This window comes from Cannabis sativa, chromosome 9 (assembly GCF_029168945.1).
Source record: "Cannabis sativa cultivar Pink pepper isolate KNU-18-1 chromosome 9, ASM2916894v1, whole genome shotgun sequence".
Taxonomy (NCBI): Eukaryota; Viridiplantae; Streptophyta; class Magnoliopsida; order Rosales; family Cannabaceae; genus Cannabis; species Cannabis sativa.
Window position 1 is genome coordinate 16,801,119 of NC_083609.1, and position 13,665 is coordinate 16,814,783.

General features: G+C 43.3%; 1 long non-coding RNA gene across 1 annotated transcript; it reads right to left on the minus strand.

Annotated features, from left to right (window-relative positions):
• Nucleotides 1-11,797: 11,797 nt before the first annotated feature.
• LOC133031139 (uncharacterized) lies at nucleotides 11,798-13,045 on the minus strand. Its single transcript, XR_009684632.1, has 3 exons — nucleotides 12,693-13,045; nucleotides 12,068-12,622; nucleotides 11,798-11,991 (listed from the first exon to the last, which is right to left on the minus strand). It is a non-coding gene; the product is annotated as an uncharacterized LOC133031139 (long non-coding RNA).
• Nucleotides 13,046-13,665: the final 620 nt, after the last annotated feature.

The following is a 13,665-nucleotide window of genomic DNA, read 5'->3' on the forward strand; positions in this document are numbered from 1 at the left end:
TATACCCAGTACACGGAGCTATCGGACTCTCAGGAACGTGTGTACTTTGCCACTAGGCAAAATACTCACTACCGGAGACCACAACCGTTGTACAAAGACAGCTCCCGGAGAGATCCGAGCAAAAGATGCGAGTACCACAACGACATTGGTCATAGCACCAATGAGTGTAAGAATCTCAAAGACGAGATTGAAAATCTAATCCGTTTGGGCCACCTCTATGAGTGGATCAAAAATAGGTTGCCCCACCTTAATCCGGGGCAGGTGGCTGGGGGTATGCCCCAGGGAACACCAGGGGGTACAGCAGGAGTATTGGCTCCAGCTGCTCCCGCAGGTGACGCCCAGCATATTCCCGGGCTACCGCCTCGGCCTAATGGGCGGGTAGCCATGATCTCCGGAGGTCCCCATATCGGAGGGAACACTCGTAAGGAGCGAAAACGATACGCCGAGGCCGCGAAGCACAATGAGATATGGGAAGTTACTCAACTCCCAGCTCAAAGGCCTCGGCTGATGGACCAACCCATCACATTCACGGAAGAAGACGCCAAGACGGTGCGTTTTCCTCATCACGACCCACTGGTCATAGAGACCCCCATCGCAAATAAAGTGGTGGCCAGGGTCTTAATTGACAATGGGAGTTCCGTGAACCTGCTCTTCAAAGAAGCCTTCACTGCGATAGGGTTGACCGACCGGGATCTCTCGCCTAGTGGGTCGCAACTCACGGGGTTTAACGGGACGACACTTATCCCGATGGGAAAAGTAAGGCTCCCGGTTACTCTGTGCCCGGATACTCCCCAGAGCACATTTAAATATTGCACCTTCGTGGTGGTAGACTGTCCGACAGCCTACAACGCGATCCTCGACTGGCCGGCCCTAGTGGACTTTGGTGCAATCACTTCAATCCGACATTTGTGCCTAAAATTCCCTACCCAGGAAGCCGGAGTCGGAACTGTGAGGGGAAATCAAGGGGAAGCCAGGCAATGTTACAATGTTGCCACCCACCTACCCGTACTTATGATCCGGGAGTCCCCTGAGATAGAGAAGGCTGAAGAGGATGAGCTGGATCCTCGCATAGGATCCGAAAGGGTCGTGGAACCAATGGAGGACGTCGAAGAAATACCAGTGTGCGACGACGACTCCACCAAAGTACTCCGGATAGGGAAGAACTTGGATCCGGAGGAAAAGGACAAAATAATAAAAACACTGAAGGGCGCCATCGACATCTTTGCATGGCGCCAAGAAGACATGACCGGCATAAGCCCTCATGTCATCACACATGTACTCAATGTCAACCCGGACATGCCTCCTGTACAGCAAAAGAGACGCCCGCTCGACTCGGTGAAAGCCGAGGCCTTAGAGAAAGAGGTGGACAAACTTTTGTCCAGCGGCATGATCCGCGACGTATACTATCCGGAATGGCTGGCCAATCCGGTCCTGGTGCCCAAGCCGAACGGGACTTGGCGAGTTTGTATAGACTTCACTGATCTAAACAAAGCTTGTCCAAAGGACTGCTTCCCGCTACCCAGGATCGACCAAATGGTAGACGCCACGTCCGGATTTAAACTGTTGTCTTTCATGGATGCCTATGCTGGGTACAACCAAATAAAAACGCATACGGTAGACCAGGAGTGCACTAGCTTCAGGACCGATAAGGGGGTATACTGCTACCTAGTCATGCCTTTCGGACTGAAAAACGCCGGAGCAACCTATCAAAGAATGGTTAACCGGATGTTTAAAAGCCTCCTGGGACGAAACATGGAGGTATATGTGGACGACATGCTCGTCAAATCCAAAGCATGCAACAGCCATGCAAGCGACTTAGAAGAATGTTTCGAAGTCGTCCGGAGATACGGTATGAAACTCAACCCAAAAAAGTGCACCTTTGGGGTCAAGTCAGGAAAATTCCTGGGCTTCATAGTCAGCCAAAGGGGGATTGAAGCAAACCCGGAGAAAATCCAAGCTCTCCTGGACATGCCATCCCCCAAAAAGCATAAAGACGTGCAGAGCTTGACCGGAAAGGTAGCCGCACTGAGTCGCTTTATCTCACGATCCACGGACAAGTGCATACCCTTCTTCAACGTGCTAAAGAAATGCCAAAAGTTCGAATGGTCGGACGAATGCGAGGAGGCATTCAAGAGGTTAAAAGACCACATGGCCAAACCCCCTATCCTATCGAAACCCGTCCTTGGAGAAGACTTGTTTCTTTACTTGGCCGTCTCCGAGCACGCGGTCAGCGCTGCCCTGGTCCGGGAGGAAGAGAAAACTCAGCATCCCGTGTACTATGTCAGTAAGCGCATGATAGGGGCCGAGACAAGGTACCCGGTCATTGAAAAATTAGTATTCTGCCTCCTGATGGCGTCAAGGAAGCTGAGGCCATACTTCCAAGCCCATCCAATCAAAATCCTAACCAATCATCCGCTCCGGCAAGTTCTCCAGAAGCCTGAAGCATCCGGAAGACTCCTCAAGTGGGCGATGGAGCTAAGTCAATTCGACTTACACTACGTCCCCCGGATTTCCATAAAAGGCCAAGCCTTGGCAGACTTCATTACCGAATGCAACGAAGCCGAGGCAACAGCAAATACGCCGGTACCACCAATCCCCACCTGGAGGGTATTTGTAGACGGAGCTTCTAATGAGAACGGTTCAGGAGCCGGAGTGGCTATGATATCACCAACTGGACTGCGACTCCAGGCGGCTCTCCGATTTGACTTCACCGCTTCAAACAACGAGGCCGAATATGAAGCCTTGATAGCAGGGCTAAAATTGGCAAAAGCTGTAGGAGCCAAAAGAATAGAAGTCTACAGTGACTCTCAACTGGTCGTAAACCAGGTTTCCGGAGAATACCAAACTCGCGGCGAGCGGATGGCCGCGTACGTAACAATAGTCCGAGAACTGCTCCACGAGTTCACGGACTATAAAATAGAAAGAATCCCCCGAGAAAAGAACGCTCACGCGGACTGTCTGGCTAAGTTAGCCTCGGATAGCGAAATCGAAGAGCTGGGGGTAGTACCAGTGGAACGCTTGGCAGAGCCAAGCATCAAAATAAAAGAGACCACACTAACGGTTGGGCAAGAACCCAGCTGGATGGTCCCCATCATAAAATACATAACCACAGGTGAGTTGCCCCAAGAGAGGGCACTGTCTCGAAAGATTCAGTATCAGGCTCATCGTTATGTAATGATGGACCAAATTCTCTACCGGAGAGGACTCAGCATGCCTTATTTAAGGTGTGTATCGGACCCTGAAGCTAGACAAATCATGCTAGAGGTCCATGAAGGGTTCTGTGGAGATCATACGGGAGGACCCAGCCTCTCAAAGAAAATATTGAGGCAAGGGTACTTCTGGCCAACAATGAAAAAAGATTGTATAGACTATGTCCAAAAGTGTGACTCGTGCCAAAGGTACGCGAACATACCGAGAGCTCCTCCAAACGAGATCACCCTGATGACCAGTCCCTGGCCCTTCGCGGTCTGGGGAATAGATCTCATCGGGTCTCTACCTACAGGGAAAGGAGGGGTAAAGTATGCAATAGTAGCAGTAGACTACTTCACCAAATGGACAGAGGCTGAGCCTATGAAGACAATAACTGCCAAGAAGGCATTGGACTTTGTTATCAAAAACATAGTGTGTCGATACGGCTTGCCTCACAAAATAGTCTCAGACAATGGAAAGCAATTTGATTGCGAGGAATTTACTGACTTCTGCAACCAACACGGAGTAGTGAAAAGCTTCTCCGCGGTAGCCAGGCCTCAAACAAACGGCCAGGCGGAAGCGGTCAATAAAATCCTAAAGGTCACCTTGAAAAAGAAGCTGCTGGCCTGCAAAAATAACTGGCCTGAAGAATTGCCAAGGGTATTATGGGCCTACCGGACGACCCCCAGAACCACAACCGGCCACTCGCCTTTCTCAATGGCGTACGGTTGTGAAGCAATGGTCCCGGTAGAAACATTATTCCCATCCCACAGGAGGACGACTTACGATCCTGCCACTAATCAGGCACTGCTCCAAGAAGCTTTGGATCAAGTCGAAGAACTCCGGGATGAGTCTCAAATACGGATGGCTGCTTATCAAAAGAAGGTGACCAAGTATTTTAACTCTAAGGTTAAAAACAGAAAATTCGCTATTGGGGATATGGTCCTAAGAAGGGTTTTCCCAGCCACCCAAGAACCCGGAGTGGGGGTACTTGGACCAAATTGGGAAGGACCATATGAGATCGAGGACGAGATCGGTTCCGGCACTTACAAACTAAAAAGAATGGACGGAATCACCGTCCTAAGAGCCTGGAATGCCGATCACCTCAGAAAATATTACCAGTAGCGAAATAAAATTTAGACTTTGTTCAAAGGGTTTGTACCGTCCAAATGTATACCTCCTCTATATATTAAATAAAACTGAGTGCCTTAAAAACAAAGTTTCTATGCCACTCAGGGGGGTACTAGGGTATACCGCACGGACAAACAGAAAAACAAACTAAGTAAAATATCCTGACCCAAAGGGCAGGTCAAAAAGTATGCACAAAAATAAAAGGCATAAGCTCAAAAATCCTGATCCAAAGGACAGGTTAAAAAACATAAGTATGTGGCAAAATAAAGATCACATAAAAAAAAAAAATATATCCTGGCCCAAAGGGCAGGTCATATACATATAAATGGCCCGGGGACAGGCCTTAGAATATAATTGTCTCCCCTTCGAATAAAAGCTGCTACCTATATATATTGTTCTAAGGCAGCAGCAAATATGTAAAAAAAAAAAAGAAAAGAGAATAATAAAAGAACCGGGTGGAATCTTGGTTATACTGGGTCGGTTGTACAGCAGCTCAGTCAGCGCGCGGAGGAAGGCGAGGTCCGATACGTGCCTTTAACACGGCATCAAGCTTCTTCTTCTTTTCCCGAAATTTGGCAATCATTTCCTCGGGTTTGGGATAAAAAGTAAGCTTGATATTTTGGTCGTTGGTGGACCAAGCCATGTAGACTCCATCGTCAAAGCGCTTCAGACACTGGGCGCAGGAAATAGGAGAGAGGAGCTCGGCTCTTTTGGCCTTCTTGATGGATTGCTCTTTGAAGTCCCTGAGCTCCTTCAGCTCCACAACTAGAGCGGCCTTGGACTCTATGTTCGCCTGGTGAGTTTCCTCTAAAGATCTCACCTTGGCGACCATTTCATCCAAAGCCTCCCTGGCCTCCCGGAGGTCTCGTCTGGCGTTATCAGCAGCCTCGCTTTGAGCCCTCAGTTCCTCCTGGTGTTGGGCCTCCATCCTGTCCCTCCGCTGGGCCTCGTCCCGGATCATGGCTTCCGCCTGAGCCTCCCTCCATTTTGCCTCCTCTTCCTTGGCCTTGGCAGTCGCCTCCTGGCGCTCGGCAGCCTCCTGGTAGATCTGCCTTTCCGCCGTGAGGTCCTGAAGGACCTTCCTGACATCGTTCATGTCCCCAAAGTCGGACAGAACGAAGCCATGATTTATGATGTTCTTGGAGAGGCGGCCAGCCTCAGCAGCAAGCTGAACCATAATACAAGGGTAAGAAGGAGAAGTTTCTCAAGAAGAAAAAAAATAAAAGGAAAAGCAAAATTGCGAAGTACTTACCACAGTGAGAGAATGGCTGAGGTCCTGGACCTGGAAGATGGAGTTCAGGGAAGCACAAGTGGCGAACCGCTTGGGCGCGCACCGGGTAAGCTGAGAAGCGAACTCCCCGGTCATCTCCGCGGCAAAAGGAGCCAAGGTGGGCCCTAGGAAGCGACGGAACCAGTCCGATAAGGGGTCTAGATTAAGGTCCCACGGGTCCTGGTACTCCGGGTGGTTGATGCTCGCCCCAACCTCCGCCCGCAGAATCCTCCTAAGGGCTTCCACCTCGGCGTACCCCCGGGAGTACTCGTCCATAGCATAGTTATGCTTGGCTATCCGAAGCTCTTGCCTCACCTCATCCCCCGGAACCGGAGTAAGCACGATGTTGGGAGGAGCAGGATTTTCTTCCATGGGGGAGACCCCGCCGTCAAGACCATGAGCAGGAGTGTCGGCTCTCCGAGGCTTCTTGGGCTCATCCTGGGCAATCATTTTGCCTTTGCGCTTACGAATCAGAGCCACCTCAGGCTCCTCTTCGCCTTCCTCAGCTTCCTCCGGAAGGGCTCGGGGCTCTCCCGTACCCTCAGCAACTTCCTCCGAGAAGTCCCACTGCTTCCCTTGGCCTTCTCCCGGAAGCACCTCCTCGTCATCCACTAAGTCAATAGTGTCGGGGGGAGCGCTGGAAGAAACCTTCAGGGAAGGGGCCGGGGGGGAAGAGGTAAAGGCCGGAGGAGCCACGGGAGTGTGAACTCCGGCAAGCTGTTCCAAAATGGCATCCATGGAGACACCTGTTTCACAAAATAAGCAAGTGTTAGATGTCCGTGAGGAACCACTTATACAAGATACAACAAATAAGCTACTCCTACCCGAACTTCCTAATTCGGCCCTAGCAAAGTCCTGAACTTTAATGCTGGCAGCGTCATCTCCGAGATAACTGTCCGAGGGCCGGAACCAGCTGGACGATATGTAAGCTGAAGGACCTAAGGGAATAGGTTCCGGAGGGCCGGAGCCCATCCGGGACCGACCTAGGAAATCTCCTAAGTTTGAAAAATAAAATTCCTTCAAACGATCCCCCCACCGGGTCGATGGCATCCTAAACCTATGAAGACGCTCGTCGAACCCTACAGGCCTATGACTGGCGTATTCACCAACGGAAGGAACATAACGAATTATCAAAGGAGACTTACCGCCGGCACCGGAGGTGCTAGCACCAGGAGCCCCCGAGTTTGGCTCTGGGACCGAAGGCTGTGGCCGGGGGGTTTGCTTCTCCGAAGAATCCTCAATACGAAGGGGCCTCCTGGCAGGACGATCCCCAATCTCTTCTTGAAGAATCTTGTCAAAAAATTTAGCTTCGGACTTCCCGGCAATCGCCTGGCTCCTCCGCACCACCGGGCTCCCCACGCGAAGTCCCCTCCCAGAGGCAGCCTGGGCCTGAGAGTACGCCTTCTCCTGGGCCTTCCGGTAGAGATAATCTTGGTATTTTTTCTCTGCCGTGGCAATAAGCTCATCCCGGAAGGCCTTCTCCGCGACCGGCGCCCTTACGTTGGGACAGATGACCCGTGAGAGGTTAGAGTCCTCCACGGATTGATGCGGAAGGATAAGTTTGGCCTTCCTGCAGTTCTCCGTGGTGACCAAACCCCCGACATCGAGATCGGCGCGGTCGTAGGAGGCAAAAGCTTGGGCCCTCCGGAGGAAGGTCTGAGTAGGGGCCGTCCGCTGATAAGGTGGGATCCTCACCCACTCAGTAAGGAGCTCCGGGTGATCCACTGCCCGGAACCCGGAGGAAAAGAAAAAGCGATGGCGATACTCCTTAACGTGAGTCTGCCTATTATACGGAACCACCCCCTCGTTAGCGGGATGGATCCGGAACCCATAGAAACCGTCCTTAAGTTTGTCCCCTTTCTTGGGGACGGATACAAGTTCATAAAAATATAAAATTTCTGCCGGGCTGGGAGATCCCCATCCGCGGGCGGTATAAAAAATGAATAAGCCTGAAAGCAGGCGATAAGCTTGAGGAATGAGTTGATATGGCGCAAGGCCGACAAATACAAGGAAATTAACAAAATAATCTTGAAGCGGGAGCATGGCACCGGCCATCAGGTGTGTCTGGCTCCAGGCCCCGAAGCCGTCGTAATTATGATTAGGCGTCTCCGAGTCGCGAGGTGGCCGGTGATAGGTCCCCGAAGTGGAAGGTTTGATCCCAGCAACGTCTATAATATTCTCCAGCTGGTGAGGACAGGTTAGGGTGGAATGAAGCTCAGCCGCTTCCCACCCGGTCGCTCGGGATTTGTACCCCTCCTGGGCAACAGGTCCCAGGGAAACCTCCTCCAGAGTGGCCGTGCCTTTCCCGCTCTTCTTCGAAGATTTCGAACCAGAGGCAGACATTTTGTACTCTGTGAAAAACAAAAAAAAAAAGAAAGAGAAAATTCCAGCAGTTAGGTCCCATACCAAACCCTAAGTCAAGAAAAGGGAGTGGGGGTCCCCTAACCGCTAGAAAGAGGCCCCCTCCGGACACGTGTCACATGGGAAACCCTAGAAAGATTCCCTGAACAAGTGTCGGGTGCAGTAAAATCGCAGAAAGTGGTTTTACACAGTAAGAGAAACAGAAGGAAAAAGACCCCATTCTATGCCCTAAGCAACCGTTGAACAAAGAACCTATGGTTTTTCTCAACAAAAATGCACGATAATAACAGAGGCATGATAATGGCGATCTTACAACTAAAGCAATAAACACAAAACAGAACACCTGAAGAACCTAAACACTTGCATGCCCAGAAATCTCAAAGTACGAACCCAGAAAAACAAACAAAGCAAGTAAAAGCATGTCACTACCAAAGGATGCAAGAAACTTACAGTAAAGTGTTGAACTGGGGGTCCTGAGTGTGGCCGAGTAAAGTTGAGAAGAACTGATGATAGCAAACAAGGAAAAACTGGAAGAAATGGCGAAGTGTTAAGAAGGTTCGTGCTGTTTTGAAGAATTTTCTCTCTGGGAAATTCGAGCAAAAATGGCAAGGAATGGAAAGTAACCAAAATGAAGGAAAGATGGTGGCTTTTATAGGTAAAAGTGCATGAGGAACAGGCGTCACCACCTACCAATCGTACGGTGGGGGAGATGCACGATTCAAATACCCAAAGATCAAAGGATCAGATTGAGCTGCCATAAAGGCGGTGGAAACGTTTGAGTATCCGTCTGACACCATTAATGCGCCGCATCAATCAAAGGGCGTGAAACGAATCGACCTCTGCAGAAAAGCGAATCGCTGCATTTAATGCCATCATTAGACGCACCCTCACGCGCCCCAAGCTCGTGCCAAGAAACCGAGGAGGCGGCCGGAGACACCTCTGCAAAAAGCGAATCGCTGCATTAAATGTCATCATTAAATGTGCCCCCACGCGCTCTGGGCTTGAGCCAGGGAACCGAGGAGTCAACCGGAGGCACCTAAACAAGCCTTGGTTTATTTTCCAAGTAAACAAGGCTTGGGGGGTAAATGTTGCCCCTAAATTCGCCCAAAATACGTGGACCGGTCAAGTAGGGACACGTGGATCAGATAACTTGTAAACATGTGATAAGTCTTTGTATGCCACAAGGAAGCACCCTGGGCATAGGTCCCGGAGGAGGCACCCGGAGTACAAGGTACCCCCGGAAGCTCGCATAGCATGAAGCCTCTCCGGGATGTGTCAGGCCTCTCCTGAGCAATCAAGTCGCATTTAATGCCGCATGGGAGGAAGCGTGTTGGGACTGTAACACGCAATAAAGTCTGACGGCACAACCCCCAAACAAGAAGCCGCCACAGTAATGATCATTTAAGTCTAGCGACGGCTACTCTGCGAAGAGTCATGTCAATCACAAGGCAAAAAGGACATTCCTCATAAAAACCCTACAGCACCTAGGGATTTGACCATGCATCACCCATGGTATATTCATTGGGAATACCCAACTTTATGGATACTTACAGATACATTTGTAAGAACAATTCTAGGGATTACCCCACCAAAACACTATAAATACCCCCTCAAAACTCATTTAATGGGGTCGAGAATCTTGGATTGCATATGAGCAAGAAGAGCAATTACTCACCAAGAACATTCTCTGTATTTATGAGGATAACATTCCCTCGAGTGTGGAATCTGTATTAAATACATCCATTAATAACAAAGACTCGTGGACTAAGGCTCATTAACGCCCCAACCACGTAAAAATCCTCATCTCGCTTTCTTACAGCTCAATACTATAATTATATTTTAATAGTTGCCGAAAATCTCGGTCAACAAATACAATGCATTTTTTAACTTTTTATTTCTTTTTCTCTATTATGCCATAAATACTAATTATTATTTATAAACAAAGATAAAATTAATCTTTAATAAATTATTTTCAATATAAAAATATATTGTATTAATTTCATAAAAATATTATAAAGAAGTAATTTTATTTTGTATTTTTACACTATAAAATATGTAGTATTTTAGCATTTAACATAGGTACATATAGCACTTTATGAATGGTTAAGTGCTTGTTAATTTTACCTGTACCTATTCCATGGACAGGGATGTTAGTGCCATTAGGAAGAAGCACTTGAAATGGAAATACATCATTAGTAAAATTGGAAAAACAAGACTTGGTGGAGCACATGTGATGTGTGGCTCCACTGTCAATTATTCATGACAAGTTTTGAAGTAAAGAAAGGTTACCAGCCATGTTGGAAGCCGCAAGAACATGATTGGGGTCATCCCTAGTTACAAGAAAAATATCTTTTAGCTACCAAATTTTATTGGTAGCAAAAAGTAGCTTATTGCTACCAAATTTTAGTAGCAAAATTTCTTAGTAGCCAATACCAAATAAATAAGACCAAATATTTCTACTGCCAAATTATTTAGTAGGCAATTGTTCTTTTTAGCTACCAATAAATTTTGGTAGCAAAATTTTTGTGTTTAGCTACCAATTTAACTACCATATTTCTTAGTAGCAAAAGATCTTTATATTTTTTGCTACCAATTTTACTACCAATTGTGTTTAGTAGCAAAATAATTTTTTCAGCTACTAATTTTTGCTACCATTTTTTGTTGGTAACAAAATATGAACTCTTAGATATATGCATTTTACTACATTATTTTTAGTAGAAAAATATTTCTTCTCGCAATCAATGCTGAACAATTATTTTTTCTTGTATAAAAATATTATTTAGCACTTTTGTATTTTATATTTAACAAAATATAATATTTTGTTACCTACTAATTAATTTATTAGAGTAAAAATATAATTATTATTTATAAAATTGTTATACTAAATATTAGAAAATACAGTAAATAATTAACTTTTTTTTTACTAAAATATAAATATTATTTTTAATGTTTCTCCAGTGAACTTAAATTATTTATGTAATTTTGTTATTAATTTTAGTGAAATTATTTTATTTTTTTTCTTATCCTTTATTACATTTATTACCTAAATTATTAATTTGGTAAATATATACAATTTGCATGTATTTTTAAAAAAATTAAAATTAATTGTAATTAGGTTGGCACCTAATTAATACAAACAGTATTACTAAACATTATTTTAAAAATAAAATTTTTTAAAGAGTAGAATTATAATTTTCTCACAAAATAAACTTATATCATTGTCTTATTAAAACTTCTAAAGAGTGTTGAAAAATAATTTAGAAGAGAAAAAAAGATAAACTAAAATATATTAATATAAACAAATAAAATAAAATAAAATGATAATGTATAAATTAAATAATTAATGAATATAGTATGATTCATTTGTTCAATAAAAATGAATAAAAAACTTAATAAAATATTAAATCAATTCTATGAATGCATCGGCTCAGTCTATTCGAATTTCATCAATTTCTTCATTTGTGTAATTCTCCATTCTATTGTTGCACTGAAAAAAAAATATTAATAAATATTAATGAACTTAAATAATATATATATATATATATATTCAAAAAGATGTATATATCATATACATTAGTATTTAACCAATTGAGAGGTCTCAAATCCATGTATAAATCCCGCATGTATTTCATAACATAATATTCATATTCAAAGTTTTTGGGTTGTTGAGGACACTGCACATTTATATAGATGTGTAAGAATCTCTTAAAATAAATAATTAAAAGTAATCTTTTGTTGTAAAATCATTAAATATTTGTGAAATACAAAAATTTATTATATATTTTGAGAGATAAAGACTACTCACTTTTATAATTTTCCATATAATACCACCTGCTCTTGGAATTTTCTTTTTTGAAGCATTGTAATAGTCAAAAATCCTAAATGATAAACAAATTAATATCAACACTATTACATCACAGTTATTATTCACTTACATTGCGATAAAATTCTTAATGGTATCACTTGGTAGTTCTCCAAGTGGATTGAGCCAGAAGCACATCTCACGTGATGGATCAATTATTATTAGCACCCAATGAAAACTTGTGATGGAAGAAAAAATTGTTATATATAAATATATTACTATATAGCTAAAATAATAATTTAAGTTAATCTTACCCTAAATTGATAGGGATCAATGAAAGTTGCATCTGCGCTGCGCTGCGCTTGCTAATCGATCTACTATTGATTCTACATTTTGCAGCACATAGGATCCCACTATAAAAGCCCAACTTGGATGAATAAAACGAAAATATTTCTCTCTTTTTGAATTTTTCAACTTTTCATGTAAGATCCTAAACATTATAACAATACCAAATTAAATAATGTTATTAAGTGCGCGATTAAAAAATATGAAAAAAAATTATCTTACCTTATATAAAATGCGATACACCCAGCTCCAATCTCAACATTTGTGCCAAAATCAACTATATCTTTAGGTTCAATATACAAATCTTGATCAGACCCAAAAATATTTGGATCCATTTCAATACGATACTCATCTCTACTTTTGCGATATTGAACACTTAACAATATAGCTTTGACGCTCCTTGGGATGATTTTGGGCATAACAAATGGAAGAGGAGAGTCTTTCACATTCATCGAACTTGTTGAAGCTTTCTGAGTTGGCATGTGTGGAGATAAATGTTCATTTTTCTCCATAGTTTTTAATGCCTAAAATATTATTAAACAATAATTAATTATAATAGAAAGGCTAAATAAAAATCAAACTATTTTCTTTTACCTCAGAATCACCAAAGATGATTAAGTGTTTCGGCCATGCAACAAAGCTTTCGACTGCATCTTTTACGAAGATTAAATCATCACGAACATGGGCAGGAAGACGAGCATTTTCATTCAAACATTCAATTATGCGTACTCGTACATTGCCTTTTTCCAAATCTTTCCCATGAACTTGTTTTCCCGGAAAAATTTCACCAATAGCAACTACATCACCGTCTCTCAAAGTTAATCTATAAGTTTTATCCTACAAACAACATAGAAGAATTAGTTATATTAGTAGTAAAATTAATCTGGCCACTGTTGTGGTGGATTTGAACTAATTTGTTGTTGATTTGTCTCTTTATTTGATGAAGATTGAAATTTATGTCCTTCCAAGAATTTTCTTTCCAATGATTCAACCCGCTTGTCCACTTTTTCTTAAATATATTTTTCAAAAACACCATCTTTTTCACTGGTAAAATCTTTGATGATTTTTTCTAATTTTTCAATGTGTTGTTCTTTAAGCTCCTTGGATTTAGATGATAACTCTATTGATAATTTTTTTCCTATTACAGGTCCAGTCCCTCTTAGCCACCCGTACTTAGCATCACCTAAAACTTGTCTATAGATAGCAGCCTCGTCTACCATTATTAATGTACCAGCTTCGAGTTGATGAAGTTGATCTTCACGTAACTCAATCATCTCTTTCTACAAAGATAAAAAAATTATATAATATATTTATATAAAATGTAAATAGTGGAGAAAATGTTATTAACTTATAGTGAATGTGTTGCATACATATTTTTCCTCAGTAATTTGGTTGATCCATCCATTTTTTTTTATGTGTAGTGAGTTTTTTTTGAATGTTTCAATCTCTCCAACTTTAATAGACTTTGATTGTCCTTCATCTACATCCATTACCGGTGTAGACTTCTGAAATAATTAAATGAAAAAAATTTTAAAACTTATATATAGTAATTTAAAATTAATTAGTA